This window comes from Acanthochromis polyacanthus, chromosome 9 (genome assembly GCF_021347895.1).
Source record: "Acanthochromis polyacanthus isolate Apoly-LR-REF ecotype Palm Island chromosome 9, KAUST_Apoly_ChrSc, whole genome shotgun sequence".
NCBI classification, from domain to species: Eukaryota; Metazoa; Chordata; class Actinopteri; family Pomacentridae; genus Acanthochromis; species Acanthochromis polyacanthus.
In genome coordinates, this window is record NC_067121.1 from 25,001,853 (window position 1) to 25,017,474 (window position 15,622).

The 15,622-nt window shown below is 39.9% G+C and overlaps 1 protein-coding gene across 8 annotated transcripts in view; it reads left to right on the plus strand.

Moving 5' to 3' along the window:
- Positions 1 to 15,622, plus strand: part of tnr (tenascin R (restrictin, janusin)) — a 181,506-nt gene that overhangs the window by 56,896 nt on the left and 108,988 nt on the right. For 6 of the 8 annotated variants that reach the window (XM_051953970.1, XM_051953974.1, XM_051953969.1 and 3 more), the window contains exon 2: positions 6,143 to 6,192. The exons of the other annotated variants lie outside the window; for them this stretch is intronic. The gene's annotated coding sequence lies outside the window, so the exon portion shown is untranslated. The remainder of the gene's footprint in view (positions 1 to 6,142; positions 6,193 to 15,622) is intronic. 8 annotated transcript variants of the gene reach the window in all.

Here is a 15,622-nt window from a genome sequence, read left to right on the forward strand (position 1 = left end):
AGAGTGATTACTATTGTAAGTGACTGAACAGCTTGTTCAGCTGCTGTGTGACCCCTCACCTTTCCTGCGCTAAGAAGAAGAAAGAAAGAAGTTGGAGAGAAAGCGAAAATATAAAAGCCTCATTGACTTTGACCTGCAAAACAAAGGTTACACAAAGTCTTATGTAAAGTTCTGAAAAAAAGCAGCCTTTCAAGTGTACTTCTGCTCTGAAGGCTGCCGAACTTGACCTGTTACATTTTTCTTTAATTCTGTCTCTTGTCTTTATATCCTCCCTTTCTCTCCACAACCGTGTCTGAAACTAAATAGAAAGCCTTTAGGAGGATGGGTGTCATAAGTATGGCTGTGCATGGCAAAACAATTGCTGCCTGTCCACTGCATAATAGATGGGTGGAAGTCTAAGTACTGTGTGCCATCCAAGAAATCAATGGTCCACTGCTTGGTGGCTGGCTGACTCCCCTCAAAACACACCCAGGCGGGTGCCATAAAGGATGTTTATTAGGCTGACAAGTCGACACTGCAGCTCCTTGTCATGCTCTGGTAATAGGGGCCAGGCGCAGACCAGCGGAAGCATTGCTTCAGCTGGTTAGGAGACAGACAACCCCTTCAGGGGTGAAGATAGGAAAAGAGAGGAAATAAGAGAGAAAGAAGAGGGAGGGAGGGTGGTGTTATTAGTGCATCTAGTGCCTGCTTTATGAGTGAAAGAAAGAAGGAAAAAAGAGGAGCAAGGTAAAGCCAGCAGAGGAGAGAAAAGTCCTAAAGACAAGAGAGATGGTAAATGGAGTTATGCAATCTGTACTTGCACGCTGTTTGCTTAGCGCATATGACAAAAACGATGATCAGATTTCCTTGAGGTCTGTGCTTTTGGGCCCATAGAGCACACTGGCTGCCTCTGTGTATAAATGATTTGAAAGTAATTTGGTCATGAGGCTTGACAAGAATTCATGTTTTTAGGGACTCTATGGATCAAATTGTGGTAATACAAGTTGGTATGTGTGTCATTGTGTCCAGATAAGTGTTCATCAGTGAACAGTGTTTTCTAAAGCAGTTATTAAAAAAAACAAGTCTTTTTGTGCTAGTGTTCCTGTTACATGACCTGCTATTGCAACTGTGGCCACTACAACATGATAGCCTCACAGTGCTGCTCCTTTAGTAACTGAAAACTTCCTCAGTGTTTTTAGTACTGTGGCTACTTTGTAACAGAATCTCCTCTCCTCTCCTCTCCTCTCCTCTCCTCTCCTCTCCTCTCCTCTCCTCTCCTCTCCTCTCCTCTCCTCTCCTCTCCTCTCCTCTCCTCACATGAGCAGATCTACATTCACTTTAATGGAAGTGATGCAAGTAATAAATCATGGGTATAAATCAACTAATCAATTGTACCTAAGTTAGTCCCTGAACAAAATTGTAGGAAAAGGCTTGATTGAGCCTCATTGATTTGGCTTCAGAGATTGTGACTTCCTCAAGAAAGGCTGACCTTGAAAGACAACAAGGTTTCAGTTTTTCACTCCATTCACTGAGAGGCTTATTCTAATTTAAAAGTGCTCCATGCTCAAGTTTTTGCTCATTGATTTTTGTTGCATATTTTAACTGTATATAATGTACATTCTTCTTATCAGTGAAACTCTTCCCCTGACCTTCCTAATTGTCTTTTCACATAGAAAGTCAGGTCAGAACAAAGAGATCAAGAGACAGGATAAGGTGTGACTTACTTCTTGCTAACTCATCATAAACTAGCACAACACAGTCCCAATTTTTCAAGGACCAGTCCTTTTGAATCAGCTCTACGGAGGGAAGTTCCGAACACCATTATGTCATCAGGGACAAGAGGACAGAGGGATCGACAGCACTACAAAAGAAGCTATTTTAATTAAAGCTGCAGATTTACTCGCCTAGCTGGGTTTAAAGCATAGACAGCCGGGGCCGATGGGAGCAAAAGTGGTGGTCGTAAAAATGAGTCATGCCAAACAGGGATGGAAAAGAGCCCCCTGAGAGACGTGTAAGGGAATTAAGGTGGGCAGTCGAAGGCTGTTCTGTAATGAGGACAAATAGCTAAGAAGTTTGTCGTCTGACAGAAGGTCTGGAGCTGGCCAGGGAAATATGCATAGTGCAATGCTTTTAGCTCCCATGACATTGTGCCTCCAGTGTTCCAACTTAGCGAGAAATGGAAAGAGTCCAGGACTGGATGATCAACAACCAAGAATGATGGTAAAACATTCAAAATGCAACTGAAATTCTAAAAAGAGGGTTGCTTTTAGGACTTTTGTTTGTTGTTTTCCTGTTAAAATAAGAAAATCACGGCATTTATTGGCATTCAGTGTATTTTAGTCGCTGTATAAGTTTCAGATTTTATGTAAAAGATTTAACAACTTTTATAGCTAGATGTTCTATTACCTTTAAACTATGCAAAGTTGCTGATTATCTTAAGTTGTGTTAGACAATAGGCGGTACAATCAGTGTGTGTACAATCATTGTTCTTAGGAGAAGTAACGCTCGGCTCATTACTTATGATTTGATTCAAAATTAGTACCGTTTACAGTTAATTCTCTCTCAAAATTGGCAATTATGTCTCTGTGCTATAGTGCACTTCTACGTGAATGATCAGGTTAACGATGGTAATGAATCCTTTCACCAGAGAGAGAGCACTTTGCAACATGTCTCATTTAACCCAGAACAGCGTGAGCCCAAGTCTTCCCCGGGTGGAAGGATGATTGCTAATTCTGTTCAAATAGATTGAATATAGATTTTAGCTAATTAAATGCAAATTGGATAGTTTAGTGATTTCAAATGAACTTCGAAAACATTGAAATGAAATGTTTTTCTGTTTTACTGTATCTTTGTCCAATCATCTGAGCTCTTCATAAAAAGGAAATGCTTCCTTAAATCTGGGCTCACGCTGCAGGAGTTTTGGGCCGATTTTTGCCTCGTTCCATCTCTCGCAACAATCTGAAGAGAAATCTGGTCTGGCATCTTGGTCTGAGCGGATATTTAACCCAGATTATTTAGTAATGTGAGGTGTTTATAGATCCAGTGTTAAAGGGGAACTTTGTTTTTTTTCAACCTGGGGTCTGTTTTCATATGTCATTTCATATGCTAGTTAGTTGCTAGCTGAGCTGCTAGCTGAGCTGCTAGCTGAGCTGCTAAGCTGCCTGTCTGGCTAAATACTGGAGCTATGTCGAAAATTCATTTCTCCGTCACTCATATGTATGAAATGACATATGAAAACAGACCCCAGGTTGAAAAAAGCCGAAGTTCCCCTTTAAACCTCCCAAACAGCTTGCTGTCTCACTGAGGCCATCCTGACAATATTAAACATGTTTGGTATTTCTGAGTTAGATCGTGAAAGATATGATTATTGCAAAGGCAAGCCACAGAGGTCAGTACTGTTTAGCCTTCCACTTTAGTTCTGTTTTCAAACTGCAATGTATTACTAGCTTTACAGCAAGCTGTTGCATCACCGTTATACTTTATTTACTCGTGCATTTCTGTCAGAATGTTTGAACTCTGATTTTACATGCATTACAGGTTGTGCTCATGTAATCAAATAAAAAAGAAGGCAACAAAGCCCCAAACACAATGAAGACTTGTGTCAGTCCAGTGACCCTGCTAATGGATCTGTGTGTGTATAAATGACTATCTAATTCATGAGCTTTCTGCTTTCTTCAGTGTGCCTACTGTTCTTCCAGAGATAGCTGAAAGATGAAAGCAGGGCTGTGCATTATAGTGATTCTGGCAGCTATCTAACACTCAGTGTACATGTGTAAAGTGTGGCGTATGTAGCAGCTGCTGTCTAGTTCCAGTGCCAGATTTAAATGTTGGTGTGGAGCCAAAGCAGGGTCCTCTTCTGGTGCTCCGTGCAGGGATGTCACTGTTTTTTTGTATTTTATTTTCTCTTTTCAGGGGATTGGAACGGTGTGAAAATCACCCAATCATCTTCTCTTCTTTACATCTGTGATTTTTGCCTTTGTCTCACCTCCCACACACTTCTCTCATCTCCCTTTCTTGTTCTGTCACTCACTCCCCCAAGCTGTTGGATTCTCCGAGAATTAATGAAGTGATGAATTGAAAGCATATATAGACACTCTCAGAGTTATTTCCACTCTTCAGAGGACATTACTTAGATTAATTTCCTAGAGACTTACTCAACCCTGACTCTACCCTACATTTGACCCAAATATAACCTTATCATGACTAAAATTTAATGATTTATGCTATTGGGACTTGCCTCTTGTCCCCGAGAGGAAGGCAGGTCCACACAATGTGACTGTGTGAACAAGTAAATGTCCTCACAACAGGAGTATCACTAACACACATACACACCCGCCACCACCACCTCACTCTCTCGCCAAAGACACGATCTGCTCGGATAGCAGATGTGGTTGGATATTTGTCAGCACTGTCACATAGTCTCTTTTTGTCTGCCACTGTGTGTGCAAAGGAATTTATAATTTATAATCACCATCTGTAAATCCCCTGATTTATGTCTTTGTCTCACAGAGTGATTTTAAAGGCTCTTTTTTCAAAAAATCTTTTGTTATAAAGCAAAACAATGACATGGGGACATCCACGCACAGATAGGCTGGGCACTGTACCATTTCGAATACAACGGAACAATAGATGGCACTTGATCCAATGAATCTAAAAGAGCACTTCCAAAAAGGATTGTAAAAAAAACACACATATGCAAATGAAAGACCACCGTACACACAGGTACAGTGTAAGTTTTCATCATAGCTGTATAGAAACTCTGGGTCCATTACAAAATATGCTACTTCCTAGACGCTGCAAGTCATTTTGTTTCCATACTCATTTATTTTTTTTCTTATGAATATAGTGGTTTCATCCAACTGATTGAGTTAGCTTTGGCTGTTTTCTCATTTCTTATTTTCAGCACAGTAAACTAGTTGGCTCTGTCAGCTCTTAAAATGTGAGGTGTCACTCAATGAGACACCTTAGCGCAGTGAGAACTCTCAAAAACTGTATGTTTTTCTAAAACAATCAGAGCCTGTCTTCTCAGCTTTGGTTTGTTTTGAGTACTTTTCATTTTTCGTTCTTGGACATGTTTGCCTACCCTTCCTTTGGTGAGATTGTATTGTCACAAAAATCAGATGCACTCAGTACAGAATGCCTTGATTGCTAGCAGTCTTAAAATGGTTTATTTCAGAATTTGAAGCTGGGTATTTACAATTGTTAATTCATCTGTAGTCATTTCTAAAAACCTCAACGTTACCATAGCATTGAGCTAAAACCTATTCCATCTTGCTGACCTAGATGTAAATTATTAGCTTATTCCCGCAAAGCTGCAGAGACTATGTTGGCCTCCCTCTCTCAACCCTTGTGAATATTCAGTTCACTTGCAGCTTGTTTGTTTGTGTGTGTTGAGACAGATGGAATGCGAATATGGAGCTTTAGAGAATGACCCTGGGTTCAGCTGAAACCACTCCGGGGGATTGATAACAGCTACAGCTGTGCATGCATGTGTTTTTATTTGCATGCCTACATACAGTACACGCGGCACTTTAAAGCTATGTTTAATAAATGCTTGAACTTGACCAAGAACCGATTGCAAGTCTAAGTGCCGGAACGTTATGGCAGGGTAATTAGGATCATGAGAGAAGCTCATAAGACAAGTGCCTTATGAAACAGCAAAGGTTATGTCCTGTAATGCTCGCTGTCACACGCACACACAGACACAAACACACACACACACAAACACACACAAACCACGGTTGCATCTAATGCTTCTGTCAAGAGCCTGCGTCAAATGCTGGCTCGTGTCTCAAGTGCAAAATGAGAGTAATTTCTGGTGCTGTTCATAACCATTATACATGCTAATTAGCTCATGTGGAATGTATGTTTCTGTATGTAATTGCCTGCAATGCTGTCAAACAGTATTCCTTCAATTATGTATATATAACAGGTTTCCACAACTTTCTATACAAATTCTGTAATTTTTTTTCAGAATCAAAAAATGTAACTTTTTTTAGCATCAAATCCAATGAGTGAATGCATTAAATTGTATGTGTGATGTGACTGTTTTCAGTCTCGGCTCTCTCCAGGTCTATCAAATGGATTTGAAAAATACAAAAGTAGGGACAAAAAACCTTAGCATGATAAAACAATGTACATCCTTTCTTCTTTCTTTTGACAGCAACCCAGAGACCAGCACTAAAGGGATCAACTCTGGGCGGTACTCTCAAGGTTAGTTTCAACTTCAAGCGCATGCTATAGCATATGTTAAGCTGTGTGTGTGTGCATGTGTGTGCATGTGTGTGTTCTTGCATAATGATTTTCTCCTCAATGAAGTACACTCCTTTTCTCAATTTTTGCATAAGCATATGCTAGTACAATCTGTTACAATATATTCACAGAGATGAAAAACATCTCAGCATGGCACCTGAAATGAATAAAAAAACATTAAAAAGCTGTTTTTAAATGCACATGTTAGAGATTCTTTGATTGAAGTCATATGCTTTCTTAGTGGTCCTAGCATCCTTTTAGATTATCACAGCTTGGGATTTCTGTGTGAAGCTTGGTTAGGTACTTTTTTGGGGATAAGCCAGGGTTCATTAACTGTCTGTCTGTGTCCCCGGATACCCCCTTTAGTCACATTAGCACTGGAGCACACTTTTTAGGAGCAGTTCCAATCGCTGCATGCTACATATTTCAGTGATCTAGAGACAATATTGCTTCTCTTGCACAGGGTTTACTGTGCAGCCGACTCCAGGGTTGTGATGCATTAACTTTCAGCTTCTGCAGCAGCATAACAAATAAATTGAATTGAATTATTGGATCCTCTCATAACTTTCCGTGCATAATGTTTAGTAACCTGACTTGTTTGGCAACTCTGCCTCCCAGTTTTCATCAAGCTCAGTCTTGGTTACACAATATGAGCAAGTATACCATGTGACACTCCTCCATTCTTCCACTCAAACAGATGCTACATTTCCAGCTGGCTCTTAAGCTGCAGAGATGCCCCAGGGCAGGCAAGCTTTCTCAGGAGTTGTCAAGAATGAGCAAATGAAGTATAAACTGATGACTCCACACTGCTTAATTCATCTTGCAGTATAGTTGGATGCTGATTTGATTTGTGTGTTTCTGTTATCGTTTCTGCATTACTCTGTGGTAATACAGTCAGAGAGATTGGTAGATAGATGACAGAAGGTATGTGTGTTGTTGGTTGATAAAAAAGAACAGGAAGTTGAATAGGGAGATGGTTATGGTTAAGATAAGGTATGCAATGGATAAACACCTGCCTAATATTGTGTAGATCTTCCTCATGCCTCCAAAACAGCTCTGACCTGCTGTGACACTGAACATGGGACCCCTGGAGGTGTCTTGTTTTGTGTGATGTTAAAAGTGGGACTTGTGGGATTTATGAAGACACTGTGGACTATGCTTTTTCCAGCACGTCTTTCAGATGTTCAGTTAGATCTGGGAAGTTTAGAGACAGGGTCTCCTGGGCTCTTGGTTGTGTTCATTAAACACCTTCTAAACAGTTTTTTTTTTTGTCTGTGGCAGAGCTCACATTGACCTCTACTGCTGGGAGAGGCCCATGTTGTTGGTTAGTGATGACGCCATAGGCGGGTGTCCTTATTCTGCAACAAATGTTTAGTTAAATGGTAAATTTCAAAGTAGCATCCAGATGAATGTCAGAACCCATAGTTTCCGAGCAGAACATTGCATTATAACGAGATGATCAATGTCATTCACTGCACCTGTCAGTTGTTTTAATATTGTGGCTGATCAGTACACATAGATTAGCTAAAAGAATCTTGAAATTCAAATTACAGGATTGAACAAGGAAATTAGATTATTGATTATTAATGTTAACTTAGTATTCTATATTAATTCTGACTTATTGTTGAAATGTGTAAATGAAAAATGGTACAGCTGTAAAAGTCCCTCCATCCATATATCTTTAGTTACCATAGCTTGTTTCAAATCTGTCAAGCTAAAGTTTTAACTGTACCAGAATGTGAAGATACAGATTTGCTGGGTTTGCTGATTAACTCTAAAAGGTTATTTAAGAGCCTAGACCCTTCCATGAATAAAACAAGAGTGCCTTTGTATTCACAAATCTTGTTGAAAAGGATCTGTGCAGAGGAGGATTTCAGTCATCATTTCGAGCTGACAGGTCTTTAGTAGCAGTAGACTGTATAGCAAGCCAGGAACCAGACAAATCCAAACCAGGCAAATTTGCAATTATGTCACTTATGCACTTATCGATGTATTGTCATTTAGAGCTAGATTTTTGGTTTGACAACCAGAGATTATTGTAGCTAACATTATAGTGCTCTTTGTTTGTTCAGATGGGAGATACATCATAGCTTCTCTTTAAAGGAAAAAATCAATTTTTAGCAATAATGTTTTCCCAATTCATCTGTGTATTTGATCCTTTCTCTCCAATATCACTGTTGTGTTAAACTCTGCTTTGACCCTACAGTGGAAGAGAGGAAGGAGAAGGCGCTGCATGTTTGCCTTTCTAATTACTTCTCATAGGAACCCAGCCATTGATTGTTGCAAATGCTCATTGATTTTTAGCAGGACTCCACACTATTTGACGTTTGTGCTAAATACCATGGGACAAATGACGTCTGTGCGTTGGTCTGTGACATCAGTTTGTCTTTTCATGTGGAAATGTGTGTGTGTCTGCGCGCCATGCTTGTGTGTGTGTGTGTGTGTGTGCGTGCGTGCGTGCCTGCAAAGGTGTTTATGCATGGGTTTGTATGTGCATGTGTTAACTGAGAGTGGGCCTGGGTAGCTGACGAATAGGAAAGTTGCTGCATTCTTTTTGGCCCAGGCAGCCTCATCGAGAAACATCGATCTGGCCTGGGGAAACAGTGTGCTTACTTGCACATCGAGATAGCCAAAGGCTATTGGCAAACTGTTTGTTCTCATTGGATAAAATCACAAGACTTCCCTCCCTGTGGTCTAAACAGATCACTATGTCAGAAGGTCAGAAAGAGTGCCACGATTAATCAGCTAGTCTGCTTCAATATTTTTTGGAACAAAATGTTAGGTGATGCCACTGTTCAATGCAAACTTTAATCATCCGTTAATGAATCTTACTCACATTATATATGTTGAGATGACAGTGTGTCAAGCGAAAAATAATGCAAAGTAAGCATTAACATAGTATTGCTTGCTTTTAAAAACAGATTTTAAAGAACATGTCCAGAGGATTTTAGGTTTAATCCCAAAGTTTTACTGTGACAACAGTGGAATTTTAGCACAAAACCTACGGACGTAAAACTACCATATCCTTCAATGTACTAGGATCCCATATAATTTTTGCCACACTTGGAAGGTTTATACTTGACAAAAGACAGTCTAAAAAGCTTCAGGTGCTTTACATCTATCATCCATCCAAACCCTGGAACATGAACTGAAATGTAAAAAAAATGGTGTGCAGTTTGAAAAAGTGACTTAGTTGGGTCAGGATCCAGCTGTTCATGCTTTACATTTGAACCTCAGTGTATGACATTGGCATTTTTCTGAAAAAAAAATAGCAGAATCGTGCTTATGCAAATCACAAGTGTTTGATGTGTTTTGCACGTGAGGGCTCCAAGAGGGCATATGTTCTCAGCCAGCTTGTTGCTATCCGGGATATTGGTTTCAGTGTCTTGATTTTTTCCACATTAAGTTTGTGATATGAGGTATTTCCACTGAGGCTCGCAGCAGACTCTGTGTTTGCCAGAGCTGCCCACTCAGTTTTTGATCCCACATCCTACATATTGGCCAGCTCTAACTGTGTGGTGAATATGAAAACTCTCAGGTGTCAGTTGACATTCACAGCCTGTTACAGCAAGACTTGAAGTCTTTATTTAGCTATTAATTAAAGTGTCGCTCTTGTCACTGATTTAAACCCTGAAAACTCATCTGTGCTTAGAAGCTTTTACCATAAAATAATCCCTTTCTGCCTTATAGTGACATGGATGTAACTTTGCATCATGGCTTTCAGTGGAATCTTCAGATCGATGAAGTCAGTTCCTCAGTATCCAGTCACTCCTCGCTTCTTGCTGCAACTTGAGCACACCAGCTCACCTACGACTTTGCTCAAACACTAGAAAACTACTCTGCGCTACACAATGGCACATTGTTATGTTCATGTATTTCAGCCATTTGTGTCTGAACTGGAAACCGGTTCTGAATAAGATCATACGGAAAGCTCCACTCTGCCAGGTGGCAGGATTTTTTTATTATTATTTTTAACATATGAAACTTTGAAACTCTGAATCTGTGTTTTTGAAACTGTTATCATCACACTGCAATTTCTAGCTGAAAGCTTAGCTCTGGCATTGACAGTAGTTAATTTTGGTGTTAATTGCATATTTTTCTCCGGCATATATATATATATATATAAAAAAAGACCAGATGGACATGCTAACAAGGTACAAAACTAAAATTTTCATCAGATGGGATCTGTAAAGTCTTGATGAAATACATATATATGACGGAGAATTGAAAACAGATGGCTCTTTGACAAAAAAATCTCCATCACACGTTCCTCTTCCTGCTGCCTCTTCCCTGTGTTACTTTGGTCTTTGGATTTGTTCGGGAAATGGCCAGCTTTAATGAGAATTTGTCATTGTTCCCAACTCTTGTGTTTGTGAAGGGTTTGAATAATGCAGCACTGTCCCTAACCATTCCATTTGAATATATCTGTCTGGTCAGCAAAGAGAGAAGCTGACAAAGATGGAGAGAGTCTGGAAGAGAAAGAGAGAGAGAGAATTACAGAAAGGCAAAGGGACAAAGAGTGTGAAAGATGTACAAAGAAAGCCAGTGAGAGAAAGGCAGACAAAGAAAGCCAAAGACATATCAGCAGAGAGAAAGATGGATAGAATGGCTGATGGTAAGAGAGAGGGCCACACAGTGCAGCATCTATATTAGGCTTCCGAAGGGTGCCTAATGTGATTTGCTTGGGTAATGAGACAGTCAGCCATTTGTAATTTTCGGTGTTAGTTCACTGCTCGTCATGCTTTTTCTATGCTATGTACCTACATTGCCATTCTGATTACCGAGAGGATGGAGACGTTTATTTTTAGTTGTCTGGAACGTATGTAGACAGACCGTGATTAATGGGAACGGTCTTTCATTGTGGCAGCTACAGCCGTAGCAGGATTGACTGTAGCAGTGGGAATAATGCTGTCACTACATCAAACTGTGAAAAACAAAGCTTTGTTTGCCTAAAGTTTAGCTTAGATTTGGTGTGATTGCTTGTGATAAACGAAAATGATGTTAGAAAAAAACTGAAGGGTCTAAGTTAAGTCAACAAACATGGAAAAAGGCAAGCTATTTGTTGTTTTAAAGCTGTGCAGTTTGCTGTACAGCAATATGTTTTAGATGAAGAATGAAATAGGAGGATAGGCTACAAACAGTGTTGCTTAAAATTTAAAGAAACAGTCAATATTTGAAGCTAACACCAATACAAGATATAAGTAATGCACTTAATGTGAGATTCTTTGATCCCTAATGACACTTTTACAGAAAGTAAAAGTACAAATGAGTAGTCTTTATCCAGGGTTTATTTCTGACTCATACTGTTTTCAGATTTGTTTTTGTGTGGATTAACTTCCTTTACTGATGACTATGGTTGAGAGGATGGAATTGAAGGAATAGTAACTGTCTATATTTTATTTATTTTTTAAAGTCTGTTTTATAGTCTGATGGGAACAGCATAATAAATTGTAAGAAACAAAGACTGAAGTGATGTTACATTTGCTCTAGTGTTTCTGTTGTCCTTGATTGAAACCATGTCTCCTAGACAGTTTGTTTTATATGCTACTCTTTTGGAATAGAGAATATGTTTCCCACCTGCATTACTTTAAAGCTATAATGTCCGTAAGCCCAGTTAATTAAGTTGCAAAATGTTGCTACAGCACATATCTGTTAAATGTTCACTGACACTGTGTCTTATCGTACTTCTAACAATACTCATAGCTGTTTTTTTATATTCATGTGTGGCCCTTACAGCCAGTGTTTAAGGTTAGGGAAAGACAAGTAACCTTTGTTAATTAATAATAAGTGAAAAGTGATTGGAAACACAAATTTATTGTTTAGTGAGTAATTGAAACCACAACTGCCTGTCTAACTTTAACCAGTCAGCTTTTGTAGCTCAAAATTAGCCATATCCAGGACACAGGGTTGAAACTAAGTCTTGTGCTTTATGTGCCTACTATCTACCTACACCAATGAATCCTGTGTGATAAATAGACAAAATCATTGTGCTTTTTCTCGCCCAGCCTCTGTAATTAGCTGTTCAGTTTTATTTATAGAGGCCAATACAAATAAAAGAGGCCTTACAATCAGTATAGTATGTTACAGTTGTTCTGCACTAATTAATTCTTCAGTAGTCAGAAATGCATCCACTGATTATAGTTTTCCAACTGGTTTCATTTGGTTGAAATAGTTGAAACTGAGCAAAGACAGAGACTGGTATCGCTACAGTGTATTGTCGATATTCAGATGGCCAGTAGATCAATAAGTGGAAGGTCAGTGCAGCACATTGTGAACCCTGATCTTACTTGTGCTGGGCTGCTAGCTGTTCTAGTTTTCTGTTAGAGGACATGTTGTCAGCTGCAGTGAATCTGCAGTTCCCCAGAGGAGCTTCACTTGTAGCTGACCATCATGACTTTTAATCAATAGTGACAACCCCCATAATTTTATCTTTGTCCACTTTTGCTTGGTAAAAAATCCTCTCAGTTCCTGTGTGGCCACCAGAGGTTATAAATGCATCATCAGTATTGAATCATGCAGAGACCAGAAATATATAGTATTTCCTGATCTAGACTAGTAGCTCATCTTAACCACATGAAGGACAGCATGTGATCTGCAGCTCCTTTATGGTCGTGTTGGGGTTTTGTTTTTGCCTCTCTGCTCAGTGGAAGAGCAGTTTTATCTCAATGTTGCTTTGGTCTTTCAGATCTTGTCTTGACTTTCACAAATCCACTTTACTGCCATTTCTTTATGGCATTCTGGACAGTGGAAATTACAAGCTGGGATGGATCTGAAATTTCCAACAGCTGACAAATTCCTAATGACAGCTCTTTGCCCTGCCTTTCAAGGGTTCATTTTTAGCAAAAAAAGATTTAAAATGACATAGGTCAAAAAGAGTCCCATAGCTGAGTAGGTTGACGAGCCCAGAATATGATTTAAGATCCTTTCTGGAGGACGGAACAACAGTGCCCCTCTAGAATCCCTTTAACAATAAGTCTAGTTTAAAGTGGAGACCTTACTCTAACTCCAATGCTGCAGTCTACTTATATTTTCAGTTGTACCTAAGTTAAAGAGCTCTTTCATGTCCCTTTGAGAGCATATACTGTATTTCATCATTTCTAATTTCACAGCCACTTTCACACTCTTTAATTCCTCCATCTTCATTTCAAACTACTGACATGAAGGTCTTTCTCTCCGTTAAGAAGCATCCGTTGAGGTCTTCCCTTTTCTTCCTTTCACTCCCACTTCCTTCTCTACCTTTCTTCTCTCGCTACTCACTTCCTTTTTTTCCTCTATAAGAAGACAAAGTCAAATGGCCCAATAGCGTTTAATTGCTGTGGTTTTTATGTGGTCTACTGAGAAGTAATAGCCACTCAGCACTTCTGTCCACAAGATAGATGCTGCCGATGCTTGTCTGGGAGTTGCAGCGTGGGAGCACACCCAGTGGCTCAAGGAAGTGCAGGTGAAGTAATAAAAGAAAATGGTTTGCTGGGAGGGGGAGAAAAAAAAATCCCACAATGGATTTCATTTTCTTATTGGAAAGAAGTCACTCGGGGTCACGCACACACTTGCACACACACAGATAGACAAATACAAATCCACATGCATGAAACGGGCGACTGCAGCAACACAGTTACCACACAAACAGGGGTCAGAGAAGAGCAGCAACTTGTTAGCAGCAACCATTCACTGTGACCGGTCCTGTAATGCAATCTGCGCTCGTTGTTGGACAGGCCACCGTATGGGAGCGGTCGCAAGGTGACTCAGACGGACTCAAAAATGGAAACAGCAGGAAATCAAAAGGATTGCTTAGATCCCTCCCGCATTTGGCTCAGCTCTGGTGTCACAGGCTGGAAACAAATGTATTATTTCGAAAAACAAAAACAATAAAATAACGTGTCCTTCCCTACCTCTGTGGTAAAGCTTTAAAACCATTATTCACACTCTCAGCATGATGCATTAATAATTATGATAATAATAATGATAAGAAAAAGCGCTCAGAGAGCGCAGTTCTCTGCCAAGGCTGCTCAGTCATTGTATCATTTCAGACGGATGAAATCTGTAATAAAAAAGGGACCTTGCGCTGAGCGCATGCGTGTGTTATGCATGTGTACGTTCTGTTTGGAAAATTTTTGAATCAAAGTTTTGGTTACACCTATTCATATGTAGGCATGTTAAGCAAGCTGCAATTATTGCTGTTTTATACATTCATGAGCTGTACGATCGATGTCTTGATCTTTATCTCACCTAAAGTTAATCTGTGCTGGCTGGAAACCATTAAGCCTCAAAAGAAACTTTGTCATGGTGCCCCCTTAATAGCTTAACTCCTACAATGCTCTCTGTTTGCCCCCCATTACCCCTGTTTCCTGTATCAAACAGTGAGAGAGTGCCACCAGGTGCTACAACTAATCTACAATTGTTGAAATGCATATTATATGGGAAATTTTTTTATTGATACTGGCAGATGCTAAATATTAAATGACAAAAACTGAAATGGAACATCCCGAGCAGACAAGATTTGTCTACTTACTTAGAAATTATAAGCAATCATAAATGTTCATGGATTGGTTGCAAGTGCCAAACAGATGGCTTCAAGTTTTACTTCAAAAGTGATAATTATTTGCAATGATCCTGCTAAAGTGTATGTTGCAGATATTAGTGTGACATAAAAACCACTCAGTGTCCTAATTCATGTTCAGTCTGACATGCAGCAGGAGGTCTTAGTGTTCTTTAATAAATATGCAATATTTTGAATTTCCATGACTTTGTAGCATTTTAGTAGCCTAGCCCTGCTAGACCCATGTTTCTGAAGGCACAAGGGTCTAGGCATGCTCGACAGGGAGGGAGGCGGGCTAAAAGGTTGTCTATCAAATCACTTTGCAGCAATTGGGTAGGTATACAACCAACCAGCGCAACGAATAGGCTCCTAGAGCGCCGGAAATCAGAGGATGCGGTAGTTCGGTGAAGCCTTATTTATACAGTCAATGGGTGAAGCTCAAGGATATTACAGACATGTTAACAGAAAGATTATTCAGAGTCGGTGCTAATGGAGCTCAACGACTGTTGTCGTTTTTGTTGTCGACCCAGGCAGAGAATTAAATTCGTTGCCGTGTGTTGTCTAGCGCGGCTAAGCTAGTTGTTTCCGGTTGTTTCTGTCAGAATCGTCGCGCCTCTGTCGTCACTTCGTTACGCCCGCCTTCTGACTCTACACTTCATGGTGATTCGTCCGACCAGATTTAGGAGAATCCAGCCTCGAGCCTTATGGAGGGTAACTAGACCCACCCTGGCAGAGAATTAAATTTGTTGCCGTGGGTTGTCTAGCGCGGCTCGGCTAGCATTTTAGCTGAGACAAGAGAAACTTTGTAACTGTCAAAAAAAATGGAATGAGACAGAAAAAAGAGAGAATTCTGTC